The sequence below is a fragment of the Berghia stephanieae genome, chromosome 10 (assembly GCF_034508935.2).
Source record: "Berghia stephanieae isolate SIO BIC M18660-M18661 chromosome 10, UCSD_Bste_1.3, whole genome shotgun sequence".
Taxonomy (NCBI): domain Eukaryota; kingdom Metazoa; phylum Mollusca; class Gastropoda; order Nudibranchia; family Aeolidiidae; genus Berghia; species Berghia stephanieae.
This window is the reverse complement of record NC_088369.1, coordinates 5,456,249-5,474,782: the sequence shown is the minus strand read 5'-3', so window position 1 is coordinate 5,474,782 and position 18,534 is coordinate 5,456,249. Positions and strand designations below refer to the sequence as shown.

The 18,534-nt window shown below is 37.3% G+C and overlaps 1 protein-coding gene across 2 annotated transcripts in view; it reads left to right on the top strand.

Moving 5' to 3' along the window:
• Positions 1–18,534, top strand: part of LOC144956126 (iripin-2-like) — a 75,191-nt gene that overhangs the window by 45,337 nt on the left and 11,320 nt on the right. The window lies entirely within an intron of this gene.

Sequence of the window (18,534 nt, the reverse complement as noted above, 5' to 3'; positions counted from 1 at the left end):
GTCTCTATGGACGCTTGCCGTAAATGTGTGCGTCACTTCGAGTTTGTCAGTCTGTTTCTATTATCCAGTTAGTAATTTGCCTCCATAAATCTCAGTCTAGTGCAAGTGTTCTTAGCTTCAGAATGTCATCATGTGTGTTAAGGTGCTGGGGCAGTTGGATGTTTCCTTGTGTTGTTGAAATCAGTTCTTCGGTTGTTGTTTCTAAATGTATTTGATATTTTTTGAGATCTTGGATGTGAAGTTGGTGTACGCCCCTTGTATTCGGCTCCTTGTTTGAAGTAATCATCCATTGAGGTTTGTGCTGGAATATTTTCATCTCGTCGGAGCACGTAACCGAACAGTTTTCATCTTAGTTTCTTTATATGCGTACTGGTTGTACTCTGCATTTGTCATATACATCCTCATTGCTGATTTTGTCTGGCCAATGTACCCCAATAACAAGTCTGAATTGTTTGCAATGAGGGGAGTCCAGGGTGTCCAAATTCTTTTTTGTAAGACCCCACGTACCACAGTTGTACATAAGGATTGGCAGCACTAGCCCTTCGTAAAGGCTTATTCTTTTATTTTCATTAATGATGTTCGTCCTGTTCCAAACATTGTGTAGTTCTCTGAATACAGTTTGAGCTAGCATTTTTCTCCGTTTGATGTCTTCATTCTCATTAATCAAGTTTCCGTGTTTTCTTACACTTTTCCATTCCCCTTGTTTCTTGTTAACCACTGTAATTTCTGTTTTGGATTCATTGACCTTTAGATTCCAATGTCGCAGAGTATTTGATATTATTGGTATGTGCTGCTTCGCACGTCTGCTGTCTCAAATATGATATCAACATCGTCTGCGTAAATCAGTTCGCGGGTAAGGTTTTGAGGAATCGGGTGTTTATGTCTTTATTCTTTTTGTGCTGCTTCCAAATATACAGTAAAAAGGATTGGGCTCAGACTGTCTCCTTGGGGAGTTCCCTGAGATGTTAATAGTGAAACTGTTTCCGCACCAGATGTAAACGTAAGTCTTGTTTTTGCTAGCAGTGATCTTATTAGTCGGATGTGATATTTTTCGAGAAATGAATTTAGTACCTTCAAAAGTTTTGTTCTGCAGATTGTTTCAACGGCAGAGCTCATGTCAATGCCCAATATAGTGAACTCTTCTTTGTATTTTTCAGTTCTGGCTTTCAACCACCCATGAGCCCATACAATGCCACTGGTTTCTCCTATATTCCTCCACCTTTGATCTTATTCTGCTGAGTGTTAATACGCTGAGCAGTTTTCTAAGTGTTCAAAGAAGAACAAATGGTCTTAGATTTTCTAATGGTCCTTTTTTCTTGTTTGGTTTATTCAATAAAATTAGATTACCGGAGCCGAGATCAAGATGTGTTTTATGTTCGAACATTCCATGAAATATATTAGCAATGGCGACTGGGTGTGGTTCAGTTAGACATTTTAGCTGCTTTGCTTTGATGGTGTCAATTCTCGAGGCCTTATGATTGTTAAGTTGGTAAATAGCAGCACTAACCTCAAGATCGGTTATTGGTTCTTCCAGTCTTGATTCGGGGTATTCGAATCGTTCGATCTGTTGGTCCCCTTTGTACTTATTCTCTTTCAACTATTTTTCACCCGGGGTCGATTTCAGTCCATTTGCGTCTTAAGCGAGTGGTGGTCTACCAATTCAGCTACCAGAATCTTCCGAGACAGTGGTATTGATTTGAAGCAGACATTTTCAAGCCAATTTATTTGGCAAAAAGGGTTTTTGTCAATGTATGACAAACAACAGAAGATGACAACAGACTTTAGCTTTTTCAATTTGTACTAAATCATGCGGTACAATGTGGTCTTGTGGTATGACACTCGCTTTCGGATTGGAAGGTCCTGGATTCGAGTCTCGCTCGGCGCATGGTTGAGTCCTAGGAAATGGCTCTTTACTCACAATGCGAAATACAATATCAATAAGAAGAGTTAAGCGAAAATTTTGTGTTGGTCACGGCACCGAACGAACGAACATTTAGCTGAAAATCCAAAAGTCATTAAATCTCCACGCTCGACGACTATCTTACCCCTGATTGACCTCATTGTGTGTGTGTGTGGGGGGGGGGGGGGGGGGGGGGGGGGGTTTGGGTGATTATGAGAAAGAGAGTGGAAGGAGGGAGTAAATATAGCATTGAGAAATACTTTTTTTTCTGAAATTACATGTCTCTTCAAATGATATGGCAGATTCAACATGTACATATAAAAAGTAGTCAAAGAAGTATTGGTAGTTTTAATGGTGTTACTAAAACTGTAGTAGTATTGGATGGTGGTAATGGTGGTGGTGATGGTGGTAGTGGCAGTTGTAGTAGCAGTAGTAGCAGCAGCAGCAGCAGCAGTAGTAGTAATAGTAGTAGTAGTAGTGGTAGTAGTAGTAGTAGTAGTAGTAGTAGTAGTAGTAGTAGTAGTAGTAGTAGTAGTAGTAGTAGTAGTAATAATAATAATAATGATAATAATAATAATAATAATAATAATAATAATAATAATAATAATAATAATAATGATAATAATAATAATAATAATAATAATAATAATAATAATAATAATAATAATAATAATGATAATAATAATAATAATAATAATAATAATAATAATAATAATAATAATAATAATAATAATAATAATAATAATAATAATAATAATAATAATAATAATAATAATAATAATAGACTCTTATAGACCGCACGGTATCCTCAACAATGAGGCTCTTGGCACTTTAAATTACATCATCGACACAAAACAATATTCAAAGTACATGACATAAAAAAAAAGAAATGTCTTCAAGGATTTCTTGAAAACAGACAATGATTTGAATTCTCTGACGCTCTCTGGATTGGTGTTCCATACAGACGGACCAAAATGAGAAAAGGACCTTGTTCCCGCCTTTGTACGATTGATAGCCAAACGGGTGGTGTCATTGGAGGAACGCAAAGGTCAAGTGTACTTCGTTTGAGATCACCTAAAAGTCTCATCCAGACATAAGCACAGGTCTTCACCAAGAGGAATACACTAAATGTTTACACGTTATTATATAATTCACAAAATTAATACAATGCATAACAGAGAGATGATTTACAAGACAAAAAAATATCATCTCCCAAAACTCTAACGATACATTTGACTGTTTCTTCCCAGCCAGGGTATCTGGCCCGAACCAGGACAAAACCAAGTAATCTCATTCCGAGACAAAGACAGAAAGCATGTTGGAAAACAGATATAAGGGGATAGAAGACACAATATGTACCTCCCTGCCCACAATGGGAGGTCAGGATCCCCACCCAGTTAAATGATTGAACTAGTGGTAACGGTGGTGATGATGATGATGATGACGACAAAGACAGAAAGCATATTCGAAAACACACATAGGGGGATAGAAGACACCGTAAATGTCTCCCTGCCCACTACGGGAGACCAGGAACCCCACTTAGACAGATAAGGAGACCAATAGATCGATAAATATATAGATGGATAGGTAGGTAGGTAGGTAGGTAGATAGATAGATAGATAGATAGATAGATAGATAGATAGATAGATAGATAGATAGATAGATAGATAGATAGATAGATAGATAGATAGATAGATAGATAGATAGATAGATAGATAGATAGATAGATAGATAGATAGATAGATGGATAAATAGATAGATGGCTATGTACATATATAAAATAGTTCAAGCATAATTATGATCAACTTCTACAATATTGTTTCGAGCATTCGCTTATCATCTTGGCAATTGCCTGGAAATAAACATTTTAGTTGATTTGAATTGTGTGTGTGTGTGTGTGTGTGTGTGTGTGTGTGTGTGTGCGCGCACGAGCACATGCGGGTACAGATGCATTTGAAGACAGAAAGAGAGACTAATAGACAGAAAAATAGATGGATAGGTTTATATAATATAGATAGATAGATAGATAAATAGACACACACACACACACACACACAACGATATATATAATATATATATATATATATAATAATATATATATATATAATATATATATATAAGAGAGAGAGAGAGAGAGAGAGAGAGAGAGAGAGAGAGAGAGAGAGAGAGAGAGAGAGAGAGAGAGAAAGGGAGAGTTTGAGGTCTGTGTGTTTGTGAATTTATATCGTTGGTAAGTGGAGGAAGATGAAAAGTGAACTTCACTTATTTGTGTGTGTGTGTGTGTGTGTTTGTGTGTGTGAGTGTGTGCGCATGTGTGTGTTTGAGAGAGAGAGAGAGAGAGAGAGAGAGAGAGAGAGAGAGAGAGAGAGTTCTAAATGTGCATGTAGTGATAAGTACAAAAACATGAAATTGAAATACTAACGAGAGAGTTTGGGGTCAAAGTATTTGTGATGAGTTATTATTGGCAAGTACAGGAAGGCGTGTGTGTGTGTGTGTGTGTGTGTGTGTGTGTGTTTGTGTGTATGTGTGCGTTTGTGTGCTCGTGTGAAGAGGGAGAGGGAGAGAGAGAGAGAGAGAGAGAGAGAGAGAGAGAGAGTTCGAGGTCAACGTATATTTTGATGAGAGAAGGGAGGGGGGGGGGAGCAGCAACAGTAGTAGTAATATTAGTAGTAGTAGTAGTAGTAGTAGTAGTAGTAGTAGTAGTAGTAGTAGTAGTAGTAGTAGTAGTGGTAGTCGTCGTCGTCGTAGTAGTAGTAGTAGTAGTAGTAGTAGTAGTTAGTAGTAGTAGTAGTAGTAGTAGTAGTAGTAGTAGTAGTAGTAGTAGTAGTAGTTAGAAGCAGTAGTAGTAGTAGTAGTAGTAGTAGTAGTAGTGGTAGTCGTAGTAGTAGTAGTAGTAGTAGTAGTAGTAGTAGTAGTAGTAGTAGTAGTAGTAGTAGTAGTAGTAGTAGCAGCAGTAGTAGTCGTAGTTAGTAGTAGTAGTAGTAGTAGTAGTAGTAGTAGTAGTAGTAGTAGTAGTATAGTAGCAGCAGCAGTAGTAGTAGTAGTAGTAGTAGTAGTAGTAGTAGTAGTAGTAGTAGTAGTAGTAGTAGTAGTAGTAGTAGTAGTATTGACATCTCCGTAGATAAAGGCGCAGCAGATTCTAAAAAAAAGGTGGGGGGGGGGGTGCTCATGTTGATGTTAGCGATGGCCTAATCTTGTGGTGAGTTCATGTGGGGTCAGAGTACCCCGGACACTTGAACAGAGGAGTCTCCCAAATCAGTGGGGAAGCAAAATGACCACCAAGGGACATTACAATGGTCGGATATTATGTCAGATTGCTGCCTACGATTTCCAAAATGGCGGCCCCTAGATGAAGCCTCTTTATTTTTTGCATTCGTAATTTTGTGCTGTCAGATTTAATTCTCAAATAAACTTTTTAAAAATTCAATTAATTGAATCTTTTATTTACGATTTTTTACGACATTGGATACAAATTTACGATCATTACGACCGTTAAGACCTAGATGTCAAATTTACGACTTTTTTACGACTTTACGACCTTGCTGGACACCCTGTATATCAACAGAACAACGAGTGGAAATATCTGTGTGGAATTCGACTGTTATTAACTTGGACAAAGACAGAGTATCAAGCTTACAAATATAAGTACCATTATTTATCGCGGATGCATTAAAGTTGGTTTTTTTAAATTTTTTTGTCCAAAGAGCAGGATATGATAGCTGGTATTGTTTGATTAGGTATTATTTGAGATATATACCATAGTCCGATCTAAAGATTAAGAAGCAATTGTTGGTGTCCTTTAAATGATAGAGAACCCGTGATAAACATTGGCTTTATGATATTTATGGTTTTAACAGACTGCTATGGATTGCATGTAACAATATATAAAGACATAATTCAAATTATTAACTTTGTCAGTAGCTCAGTATCATAACATTCTTTCATTTTCAAGGATTTTAACTAACTTTACTTCAAATGACCATAACTCAATAACCGTCGCTTAACTTGCAATTCTGTTTTCACTATGATAAAGTAGAACATGTTAACTATCACATAACGTAAAAGAAATCAAATCTGTACGGTGACATTTTAATATAATTGATATTTTATTCAATGTACTTTTGGTAAAAAATTCTAAATTTTAGGTGCCTTTTTATTTCATACCGTAATAATTTATTCCTGGATGAAATTTCTTCATTTAAAACCAATTTAAAAGAAGAATGATGGATCTTTAGGTAAACTGAAGAAAAACTGACTCATAATTTGAACCATTCGTCACAGAGTAATTTTAAAATGCATGTTTTATGCATAATTTTCCTACTCAGTGATCACTCCTTACTCAATCGCCTACAGCGGTAATCAATTACTCAGTGACAGCTTTATCTCTTGTTGTCAGCAAGTGGAACTGTCGTTCAGAAACCTGAGCTTTTTGCTAAATGTTCAGCACGGCTTTCGGTGCCGTGTGGTCAAAACTATATTATATATATATATATATATATATATATATATATATATATATATATATATATATATTATAATATATATATATATATTATACTTGTAAAAAGCCCGCAATTTCGCGGGGAAAGAACTATTTTCATTCGATATTGCCTGAATCATTTTCTTGATTAGCTTGATTACGATTAGATGCACATTTTAATCGATGTGCTTGTCGTCACTGCCATGCTTTTTTCGGCATGATTTTAGTTTATCAGTCAGTAGATATCATTATCAGTAAGTCGCAAGTCTTTACCACGCTTTACTTGGGAGTGCTTTGCACAACCTTTAATACTTCACAAATTAAAATGGCGGCCGAGAATCAAAACAATGGTCAAATTAGGACATTTTAAACTTTCACAAATCTATCAAGGTTTGTTCTAGAGTTTTTAAAATGCTTCTATATGATGACAAATTGAATAAATAAACGCCTGACAAAAGATCAATGGTTAAAATACAAATTGAAAGAATAATGGGGATGTAGGAGCTTTCCGAATGTCTCCCCTTTACTTAACTTATGTGAGGTCAAATGAAAATCTGAAGCAGACGCGAAAAATATCAAGTCCCCGAATCTGTCTACTTTTGGTTTGTTCGGCCTAGAAGCGAGACAGAACGAATTGACAGTTTGCCGACAACGTTTAACTAAATATTTTCCAGGGCAATAATTATCACATCGATGGCATAAAAACGACAGTAATATTAGTTGATGTTGTTAATCGGTGAAACTTGTTTAAAATTTCTGTAAATCCGAATACCTTCATGTGATCAAGTGAATAATATCAGTATGAATGCCACGATTTGCTGAAAAATGCCAATCTGACAGTTCCTAGCAAACACCGCACCCACCCCCCCCCCTCCTCGCTCAGGAATTTCTGTACTTGGTGGACACTCCCCCCCTCCCCCCCCCCCACACTTTTTGTACCACGCAACCACAATCCAAAACATACACATGTGTAGATAGTTCGAAGTTGACGTCACTCAGGTCTTTGTTATTTTTTTTTTTTTGCCATCCGCGTTTATGAGTAATACTCTTCAACAGTCGTAACGTCACTTCCTTCCTAACGACGCATGGTAACTTAGTAACACTGGCTCTAAACTATCGGAACAATGGCGGACGCCCGTATGAAATATTTCTCCGGCGAGCATAAAAGCGTATCCAGAGGAAAAAAAACCCCCAAAAATTTGATAATGTTTTTACTTTTACACATTCTGATCTCCAGACATATGAAAAGTTCTAGCCAGCATGAAGAATAAAAAGTAATGATATTCTTTGTTTAGAACCAAGATGGCCGCCGTTGCCGGGCAACATGACATCAGACTATTGAATCCAATTCTCACAAAGCTGTATTACCCTGACTATAAATGATCATGGTTGCACACAGTTTTGTGTGTTGGTCCGTTATACTTCCAGATGACAATGTTGTGAACTTCTTAGCCAAGCGCATATTATCTATACACCACACACACAACACACACACACACACACACACACGCACACACAAACATACACGCAATGAGAACACACTACTACATAATAACACGGATCACCGCTAAATAAACAACGCAACGGAAGTAAGGACTCTGCTGGACAGATAGAGTTGAGTGTATGGCCATAAGTTAAACCTGGGTATTATCCACCCGAAACCATCACACTGATAGCATCAAAGGGGCAATAATAATACTTGATGTCATTAATAGATGAAAACTGTTGAAAACTTAGTGTAGATCTGAAATCCTTAAAGTAATTAAGTGAATACATTATTTGGAATGCAACGATTTGCTTTAAAACGACAAACTGACAACTCTTTACAGTGTTGAAATTTGTTGTTTTTGAGAGTGTTAGTGTCGTCGGTAATTTTTTTATGATATCTGTTTGACTGAACGAACTTTCAAACTGTCTTTAAATTATAAAAGGAAATCAAGTTATTTGTTTATCTATCTGTAAAAAATACATTTCTAATTTTCAAATCGTTCAGTAGAGTTGTGCGCCGTACAATTGTTTGATTGACTAAGATAAGCACAATGTTCTCCACAAGCTATAGATAGAACGAAGATGACGTCAAATCAAGTCTTTGTTATTGTTTTTGCCATCCACATTTATGAGTACTTCTCACTACATTGTCTGAACCAGACTATAAAAGTTCATGGTTACACATAGTTTTGTGTGTTGGCCCGTTATACTTCCGGATGGCAATGTTATGAGCTTCTTCGCCAACCGCATACTATCTATATTTTTTAAAGAAAGGATATATAGATCGAAGTTAACGTCACTCAGGTCTTTGTTATAAGTTTTTTTGCCATCCATGTTTATTAGTAATTCTCACTGAACTGTATTATTCAGACTATAAACGGTTACACATAGTTACAGTGAGTTTTGTGTGTTGGCCAGTTATACCAGGGAATTATATGATGGGAGATTTATATATGACGAATAGTACTTGTTTGCTCTGCTGTTGACATGGCTATCAATCTTGTATGTACATATTATGCATTATTATATTATTATGGTTATTTTCTATACGCGTGTGTATGTGTATGTGTGTGTGTGTGTGTGTGTGTGTGTGTGTGTGGTTGTGTGTGCGCTTTGCATGTCACGGTTAAAGATATATTTTTGTACACCACATGAGTACATTTAAGTTGAAATACTATCTTTACCACGTGTATCGTTATTGTAATATTTAATCAATAGATTTATGGCATTACTAATTAATATTAAGGGCATTCAAAGGATCTTATCTTATTTTGCCCTATACCACATTTTATGTTATTATTATGTTATACTTCCGGATGGCAATGTTGTGAACTCCTTAGCCAAGCGCATACTATCTATAAACCTTCAAGGTTACACATAGTTTTGTGTGTTTGGCGGATGTTATCAGTTTTTTTTTTTTGTTTTTGGCTTAACGCAATGTAGCATCAATAAGAAGAGCTCAGTGGAAATTTTGTGTTGGTCAAAACGATAATATTTTTATAAGCGAAAACCAGACAGTTTTGAGTCTAAGCGAAAACCAGCAGAAACCGCTCTCCAGCGGATACGACCAGCATCCAATCCACGACTCTAAAATTACAACATTTCCTCAAGTGCTCACTTAGAACAAAGGGAAATCACTAGGGTTTTTATCCGGATATGATAATATCAGTCGCTTGCCTTGTTGTCAAGCAACACTTAGGACGTCAAGGCAACGGGAACAAAATTACAAACTGGGACTGAGAAAAAGACGTTTTATATAAAATGATACTAAGCCTCGCGAAGCTGTATACTTTAAAAAGTAGATAATGAATAAAAATGAGTATAGATGCTATGCGTTAAGCTAAAATACTCACATTATCCGCCTGTTAGATATAATTTAGATAGAATGAATTTGACGTCACTGGGCCTCTATTATTGTTTTTTGCCATCCTCGTCTATGAGTAATCCTCACTAAACTGTATTAACCTGACTATAAACGTTCATGGTTACACATAGTTTTGTCTGTTGGTCCGTTATACTTCCGGATGGCAATGTTATGAGCTTCGAAGCCAAGCGCATACTATCTATAATATAACAACTCACAAAATTATATAGTGATGATATGCGTTTCGTCAAAAAAAATCATAACTTGGGCTAGCCAGATATAACGTATCAACACACAAAACTATGTGTAACCTTGAACGTTAATAGTCTGGTTGATAGAATTTATTGAGAAATAATCATTAACAATGGCAGGCTAAAAACATCAACAAAGAGCTGAGTGACGTCAATTTCGTTCGTTCTATAGATAGTATGCCCTTGGCTAAGAAGCTCATAACATTGCCATCCGGAAGTATAACAGACCAACACACAAAACTATGTGTAACCTTGAACGTTAATAGTCTGGTAACACAGTTTAGTGAGAATCACTCATAAACGCGGATGGCAAAATACAATAACAAAAGCTTGACTGACGCCATCTTCGTTCTATCTTTACTTTAATAAGAGCTAATCACCCAAATGGCTGTCTAAAAACAATAACAAAAGTTAAGCCACGTCATTTTCGTTCCTTCTGTAACCTGACACTATGACTTCTCTTTTGACGTCATTGATAGTTTCGTGCACTTCCTAGTGAGTTGTAGTCAGTAGTGCTCATGGAAACAAAGCACGATTTGTTTTCTATTATGGTCGTGGACTTATCTTTTGACTTCATGAACGTTCGAAGGCGATTGTGAACAGTAGCGAAGCAATCGTTAAGTGATAGTCTGACACTGAAATTTTGACGTCATTATTTGTTTTTTTCACCGCCCAGTGAGTTGTCGTTAGTAGAGTTAATGATAATAATAATAGATCTTTATTGTCCATAAATATGGCAATTTGTCATTTAGTTACACTTGTTATAATGTTAAACGATAACTAAGATTGAACAGATATTTCACTCCTACTTATTTTCTCTCTCTCTCTCTCTCTCTCTCTCTCTCTCTCTCTCTCTCTCTCTCTCTCTCTCTCTTTCTTTCTTTCTTTCACACGTGCGATATACACAACATAAACATATTCATTTCGTTTTCAATTTGTTACGATTGTGGCAATTCGACACCAAAAATTATCATCATTATCAATTGGTCAGTTAATATTACATTAAATAAATTAATCAGTTAATCAGTCAACGAATCAATCCTTGGTTTTTCTGTACCATATGAAATATTCAAAATTTTTATTGCTGATGGAACGAACGTTGATTTATACTTGTTAGTTCTACATTTAATCTGACAAAACCTTCTCCCAGATGGTAAAAGACTAAATTCATGGTATAAAAATATGTTTTTATTGTTGGTAATTGAGAATGCTTTCCTTTCTATTGCTTTTCCATGAATTCTTTCTACTCCATCAAGAGGATGGTTTATTATTTTTGATGCCTCTTTGATAGATTTTGAAATTTTTGATTTATCTTTAAGTCGGCATCCTCCAAACCATATGGTGCAGCCAAACGCAATTACACTTTTAATCAATGAGTCATAAACTCTTAACATAGTTTTCTTCCTTACTTGAAATGTTCTCAATTTCCTTAGGATGTATAATCTTTGGGCAACTTTCTTAGATATTATATTAATATGTTGAGAGAAATTGAGGGAACTATCAATGGTTATTCCTAAATATTTAAAATAGTCAACTATCTCAACATCATCTTTACCGATCGCCACACACTTTAAGTCGTTTTTATTTTTTACACCAAACACCTGTTCTTTCGTTTTTTCAACATTTAATTCAAGCTGATTTTGTTTACACCAATCGGTGAATATATTTATTTGTTTGAAATAATTCTTTTCGGTAACTTTATCTTTTAATAAGCCAAGAATAGCAGTATCATCTGCATATTTCACTATAAAACAATTTTCAAAGGATGGTCTGCAGTCGTTGGTGTATAAGATGTACAGGATTGGGGAACTCACACAGCCTTGGGGACATCCGTTCGACAACGTTCTTTTGTTGGAGATATGTTCACCCAATTTTACACATTGCGGTCTATGGGTCAGAAACTCTTTATACCATTTAATAAGGTAGTTTGGAATATCCATGCTGCACAACTTTTGAAGCAAAATATCTGTGTTCATGGCATTAAAAGCTGACGAAAAGTCGACAAACAGGATTCTGGCGTAATTCGAGGGCGTTTGGTCAAGGTGTTTCGAGATCAAATTTGTGGCGGTTAATAGTGCGTCTTCAACACTGAGATGTTGCTGGTATGCAAATTGGTACGGATCTAGCAATTTCAGGTCATAACATTTTTGTAGGAGCTCAGATTTTAAAATTTTTTCTAAACATTTCATTACAAGCGATGTAAGCGCCACTGGACGGAAGTCATTCAATACGGTCGGACAACGCTTTTTTGGAACTGGAACGACAATCGATGTTTTCCAAAGTACTGGCACTGATTGTTCATCGATTGACCTTTGAAACAGTTTTGTATAAGGTATAGCCAGTTGTTGGTGACAGTTTTTCAAAATAGTTCCGGTAATGTTGTCTGGTCCTGGTGCTTTATGTTCTTTACATCTCCGGAAGAGGGAGCTTACGGTTTCTTCTTCAATATCTGGAGGTGGCTCATTGTCATTTGACAAACCGTTGTGAACAGGTGGGAGCCTGTCAAAACGACAGTAAAAATCATTTAATTTGTTGACATCAGTTTTCGTTTTTCCTTGTGGGAATGTTCGTTCTTTTGGTCTACTCCTCCCATTTGTTTTATCATCTCCCATGCATTCCTTGCGCAGCCCGATCTCAGTTGTCGCTCCATTTTATTTTTGTATTCAACCTTCTCTTCTTTTATTGTATTTCTGATCTCCTTTCCCTTTTCAAATTCTAGTTTAATGTCACCACTCATATAGGCAATTTTCTTTTCATTGAGTAAATATTTAAGTCGCTTTGTAACCCATGGCTTATTGTTAGGAAATATCTTAATTTCTTTTTTTTCCACGCATAAATCCACACAAATGTAATATAACATGTCAAAGTTTCGGTCCATTCATCAATACTGTCACCTTCTACCATTAATGTCTCCCACTGAGTACAGTCAAAACAGCCGTTCAGTCGTTGGATTGCCTCTTGAGTCCAGATATGGCGATATACTACAGTTGGTTTCTCACTCTTTAATTTAGAGATGGAAACGGGTTATTTCATTGGATGAACTATTGAATTCAACTCACGATTTGTTTTCTTTTGTGGCAAAAGACTGGCATTATGACGTCATTTTTTGGTCAGTGTCAGGCCATAACTTTACAAAGGCCACGGTTGTAGTCAGTAGTGCTCAAGGAAACAAAGCACGATTTGTTTTCTTTTGTGGTCGTGGACTTATATTTTGACTTCATGAACGTTCGAAGGCTATATGTGTGAACCGTAGCCATCTTTAACTCAAAGCCTGACACTGCCTGTGGCCTTCCTAAACGCATGGCCTGATACTGACCAACAAATTACGTCAAAAGACTAGTCTTTGGCCACAAAAGAAAACAAATCGTGAATTGTATTCAATAGTTCAACCAATGGGATCACTTGTTTCCTTGACCACTACAAGAGACAACTCACTTGGGGACCACAAACTTAAAAATGACGTCAAGCGCTTCACCATGTTGTTTGCGCTCAGAGTGGTCAGGAATGGGGTTGATCTATATTACCTTCGGCTATGTGGTCTAGTGGTATGACACTCGCTTTCGGACCGGAAGGTCCTGGGTTCGAGCCTCGCTCGGCGCATAGTTGAGTCCTTGGAAAAGGCTCTTTACTTACATTCTCTCACCGTACTCATGTGTAAAATGAGTACCTGGCCGTTAACAGCGTCGTCTCTGTCCCAAAAATTTGTAATATCGCCTGACAGGCGTCATGTCTCGTCCTACATGTTATGTGTTGCTGTTGGCCAGGGACCCCTTGTAAAGCGCTTTGAGCACGTTTAGTGGATATTGCCCTATATAAAAGCTCAAGTTAAAGTTACCTTTCCATATGCTCGGGTCATTGATTACATTGCGAAAAGTGACCCACATAGTGAAAATTGTTCGGTTTTTGAAATATCCAATACCACAATTGATCATTTTGTTCAGCTTGACACATGGGTCGGTTTACATTTGTATTAAGAAATGTCCAATCCTTAGGCAGCGACATACAATCATGTGATCGATGACTCGGTTGGGCGAAAACCTGACTGAAGATAGTTCGAAGATGACGTCACTCAAGCCTTTGTTGTTATATTTTGCCATCCGCGTTTGTGAGTAATGCTCACTGAACTGTATTATCCCGACTATAAACGGTCATGGTTACACAGAGTTTGTGTGTTGGTCCGTTATACTTCCGAATGGCAATGTTGTGAACTTCTTGGCCAAGCGCATTCTATCTATAGATAGAATGCGCTTGGCCAAGGAGTTCACAACATTGCCATCCGGAAGTATAACGGACCAACACACAAACTCTGTGTAACCATGAACTTTTATAGTCTGGTTAATACAGTTTAGTGAGAACAACTCACAAACGCGGATGGCAAAAACAATAACAAAGGCCTGAGTGACGTCATCTGCATACTATCTATAGATAGTATGCGCTTGGCTAAGAAGCTCATAACATTGCCATCCGGAAGTATAACGGACCAACACACAAAACTGTGTGTATCCATGAACTTTTATAGTCAGGTTAATACAGTTCAGTGAGCACTGCTCATAAACGCGGATGGCAAAAACAATAACAAAGGCCTGAGTGACATCATCTGCATTCTATCTATAGATTGCTCCCATTGTTCATGACTTGGTGCTGTCACTATTTCTTCTGGTAGATATTTTTTCCATTCCTTTTTGGTTCACGGGAAAAAGCTCTGCTGCCTATAGATAGTGTGCGCTTGGCGCTTGGCAAAGAAGCTCACAACATTGCCATCCGGAAGTATAACGGACCAACACACAAGCTGTGTAACCTTAAACGTTTATAGTCTGGATAATACAGTTTAGTGAGAATTACTCATAAACGCTGATGGCAAAAACAAAAAACAATAATAAAGACCTGAGTGACATAAACGTCGAACTATCTATATATCATGTTGTGTTTGATCTGTTGATTGTGGATGTCAAGGAATGGATGGTACCGTCGCCATCGTTATGTTATAGCCTGATACTGAAACCAAAAAAAAAAAAAACACTGGCATTTTGACGTCATTAATTGTTTTTTGCACCGCCCAGTGAATTGTCGTTAGTAGTGCTCATGGAAACAAGTGGACCCATTGGTTGAATTATTGAATACAACTCACGATTTGTTTTCTTTTGTGGTCAAAGACTGGCATTTTGACGTCATTTTTTGGTCAGTGTCAGGCTATAGATAGTTCGAAGATGACGTCACTCATGTCTTTGTTATCGTTTTTTGCCATCCGCATTTATGAGTAATGCTCACTGAACTGTATTAACCCGACTATAAACGTTCATGGGTACACACAGTTTTGTGTGTTGGTTCGTTATACTTCCGGATTGCAATGTTATGAGCTTCTTAGCCAAGCGCAAACTATCTAAAGTTATAGATAGTATGCATATGACGTCACTCAGGCCTTTGTTATTGTTTTTGCCATCCGCGTTTGTGAGTTGTTCTCACTAAACTGTATTAACCCGACAAGAAACGTTCATGGGTACACACAGTTTTGTGTGTTGGTTCGTTATACTTCCTGATGGCAATGTTATGAGCTTCTTAGCCAAGCGCATACTATCTAAAGTTATCGATGGCTACGATGGTACGGGTTACACGTTAAAGGTTCCACACGTTTTTGTCCGTTGGTATGTTTAACCAGGCTGGTGGATGTTGTGCGTATTTTACCTGCACGCATAGCATCAATAAATTAATTAACGAAGGCTATGGACGAGTCAAGTGTTTACTGGTTCAGGCCGGTACAGGACATGAACAACTCGCAATAACGGATGTACAAATGTGAAGTATCTGTAACTTTGAACGCTTTTATTTTGTCATCCATAATTTTATGACAAACTGATCACATTATGTTTGAAAATATCAAAATTTAGAAATTAAGGAGCAGGCATTGGTGTAAGATGAAGAACTGAACAAGTGTGTATGAAAGGTGCCAAACAACGAATGAAAGTAAAATACAAGAAAAAAAAAAACAACGTTGTTATGTGACTGGGGATCGAACCTCAGACCTTCTGATTACCGGTAATCCTTTGAGTCCTTGGAGAAGGCTCTTTACTCACATTCTCTCACCGTACTGAGGTGTAAAATGAGTACCTGGCCGTTAACAACCTTGTCTCTGTCAGAAAAAAATGCGTAACTAACAGGCGTCATGTCCTATCCTACATGTTAAATGTTGCTGTTAACCGAACCCCTTGTAAAGCGCTTATCATACAAGACAACAACGTTTAAGGCTACACAGTTTTATGTGTTGGTAGGTTATATCCAGCTGGCGGATGTTTTGAGTATTTTATCAAATCGCGTAGCATATATAAATATGGGAGGCGAAGTTAAGGCATTGCACTGTGACCTGGAAGGACCCGGGTTCGAGCCCCGCTTCAGGCACTTTCGTTTTTTTCCTTGAGCAAGATTTTTAACCCCCGATTTGCTCACTTGGACAACATGGGTGATTCATGTTGACATCAGACATCTTGTTTGATGAATTATCTATATTCCTTCATGGAATGCCCAGGCGACGATATCCTATGATGTCGTGGCGGAAAAAGCATAATTTATATATATAGTGACAAATGTTCGAGATCATGTACTTTAAACCCTTCACAAAGAGCTTTGATCACAGCCGTTGTATAGTCCTATATACAATTGTATACGTTATCATTAATTAATGTGTTGGGTATTAATTGTGGGGGAGTGGGGGGGGGGGGAGGGGGTGTCCTTTCCTGTTCAGTTTTTCTAAAAAAAATAATTGTGACATAAATTGTTATCTACCTACAATAACTGATAATGTTCGCAATAGGATTCAATAGTCGTACGGTCACTTCATTCCTAATGACGTATGGTAACTTAGTAACACTGGCTCTAAACTATCGGAACAATGGCGGACGCCGTATGAAATATTTCTCCGGCGAGCTTAAAAGCGTATCCAGAGGAAAAAAACCCCATCAATTTGATCATGTTTTGACTTTTACACATTCTGATCACATGGCATATGAAAAGGGAATGAAAAGTTCTCGCCAGCATGAAGAATAAAAAGTAAAGATTTTCTTTGTTTAGAACCAAGATGGCCGCCGTTGCCGGGCGCGTGACATCAGACTACTGAATCCAATTCTTATCATTGACATGAATGTTCATATTCAACAATAATTATTACTGTATTTATATGAGATTCCTTTGCTTTTGTTATATTCGACGCCTCTCTCATGCCGTTTAATTGACTGACCACTTTATACCATCGACAATGAGAAGTGGACATAATTTGTGGTTTACAATTGTAAATACGTATAACCAGTTAATTGGCGGCCTTTGGAAAAAACACGCATTTAAGAATTTGGCCAGAAAACTCGTCCTTCAAATATCGATCGGTCTAAATGACCCTCACCTTGGCAAAAACTCTCAAGCCTAGGACATCATTGAAGAACTCGCGACGTCCCAGGTTTGAGAGTTTTTTGCCAAGATAAGGTTCAGTTCAATCGATTGAACTTTGAAGGAGGAGTTATCTGGCCAAATTTTTTTAATCCGTGTTTTTCTCGGAGTACGACAGTTAACTGGCCAAAGACATGAAGGCACTTGTCCTCTTACAACACTTAACATTGGACTAAAACGTGACTATTTCAGCCAAAGTGGGAGTGAAGTGGCCGAGTGGTTAAGGCATTGAATTGTGACCCGGAAGGTCCCGGTTTCGAGCCCCGCTTCAGGCACTTTCGTTTTTCTTTTTTCCTTGTTCAAGAGTAATACCCCCCCCGCCACACACACACACACACACACACACACACACACACACACACACACACACAGGTTGCTCATTTGGACAACATGGGTGATTCCTGTTGACATCTGACATCTTGTTTGATAAATTATCTATATTCCTTCGTAGAATGCCTAAGCGACGATATCTTATGATGTCGTGGCCTGAGGATATTTAAAAAAAAAAAATTAAAAAATCAGGCAAACAGTCTTACACAATAAACACACACACATACACACACACACACACACACACACACACACTCACACATACGCACGCTTGAAAAGATATTCCAAAGGCAAATTTAACTCGCTCTTTACCGGCCATTTTCCGGTTGTCCCGAAAAACTTCACACCCAACCTATACAAAAATAGATTTATTTCACTCAAACACAAAATCTATTAGTTCTTGCTATACATTTTCTTGTTGCTAAACAAGCTCTTCAACACAGTGTTAATGTACCTCAACTATAGCAAACATTTTTGTTCAAATATTAATATTATGATGTCCCAAAAGAAATTAAAATGAGAAAAATGGGTTTATTCATCGTAACAAAGTGACGATTTTCATATGGGTTTGGGGGGGTTAAAACACGTAATGTATATAAATCGCAACCAAAATTTATTTTAAAAAACCCTAAAAGCAAACCCCTTTCCCCCCTCTCAGATAATATAAACATAAACGCTAAAATGAAACTATCCCACAGACATACAGATAAACACGCAGACAAATATTTAATCACACACCCACACACACACAACCCCCCAAACACACACACTTTAAAAACACAAGCAACAA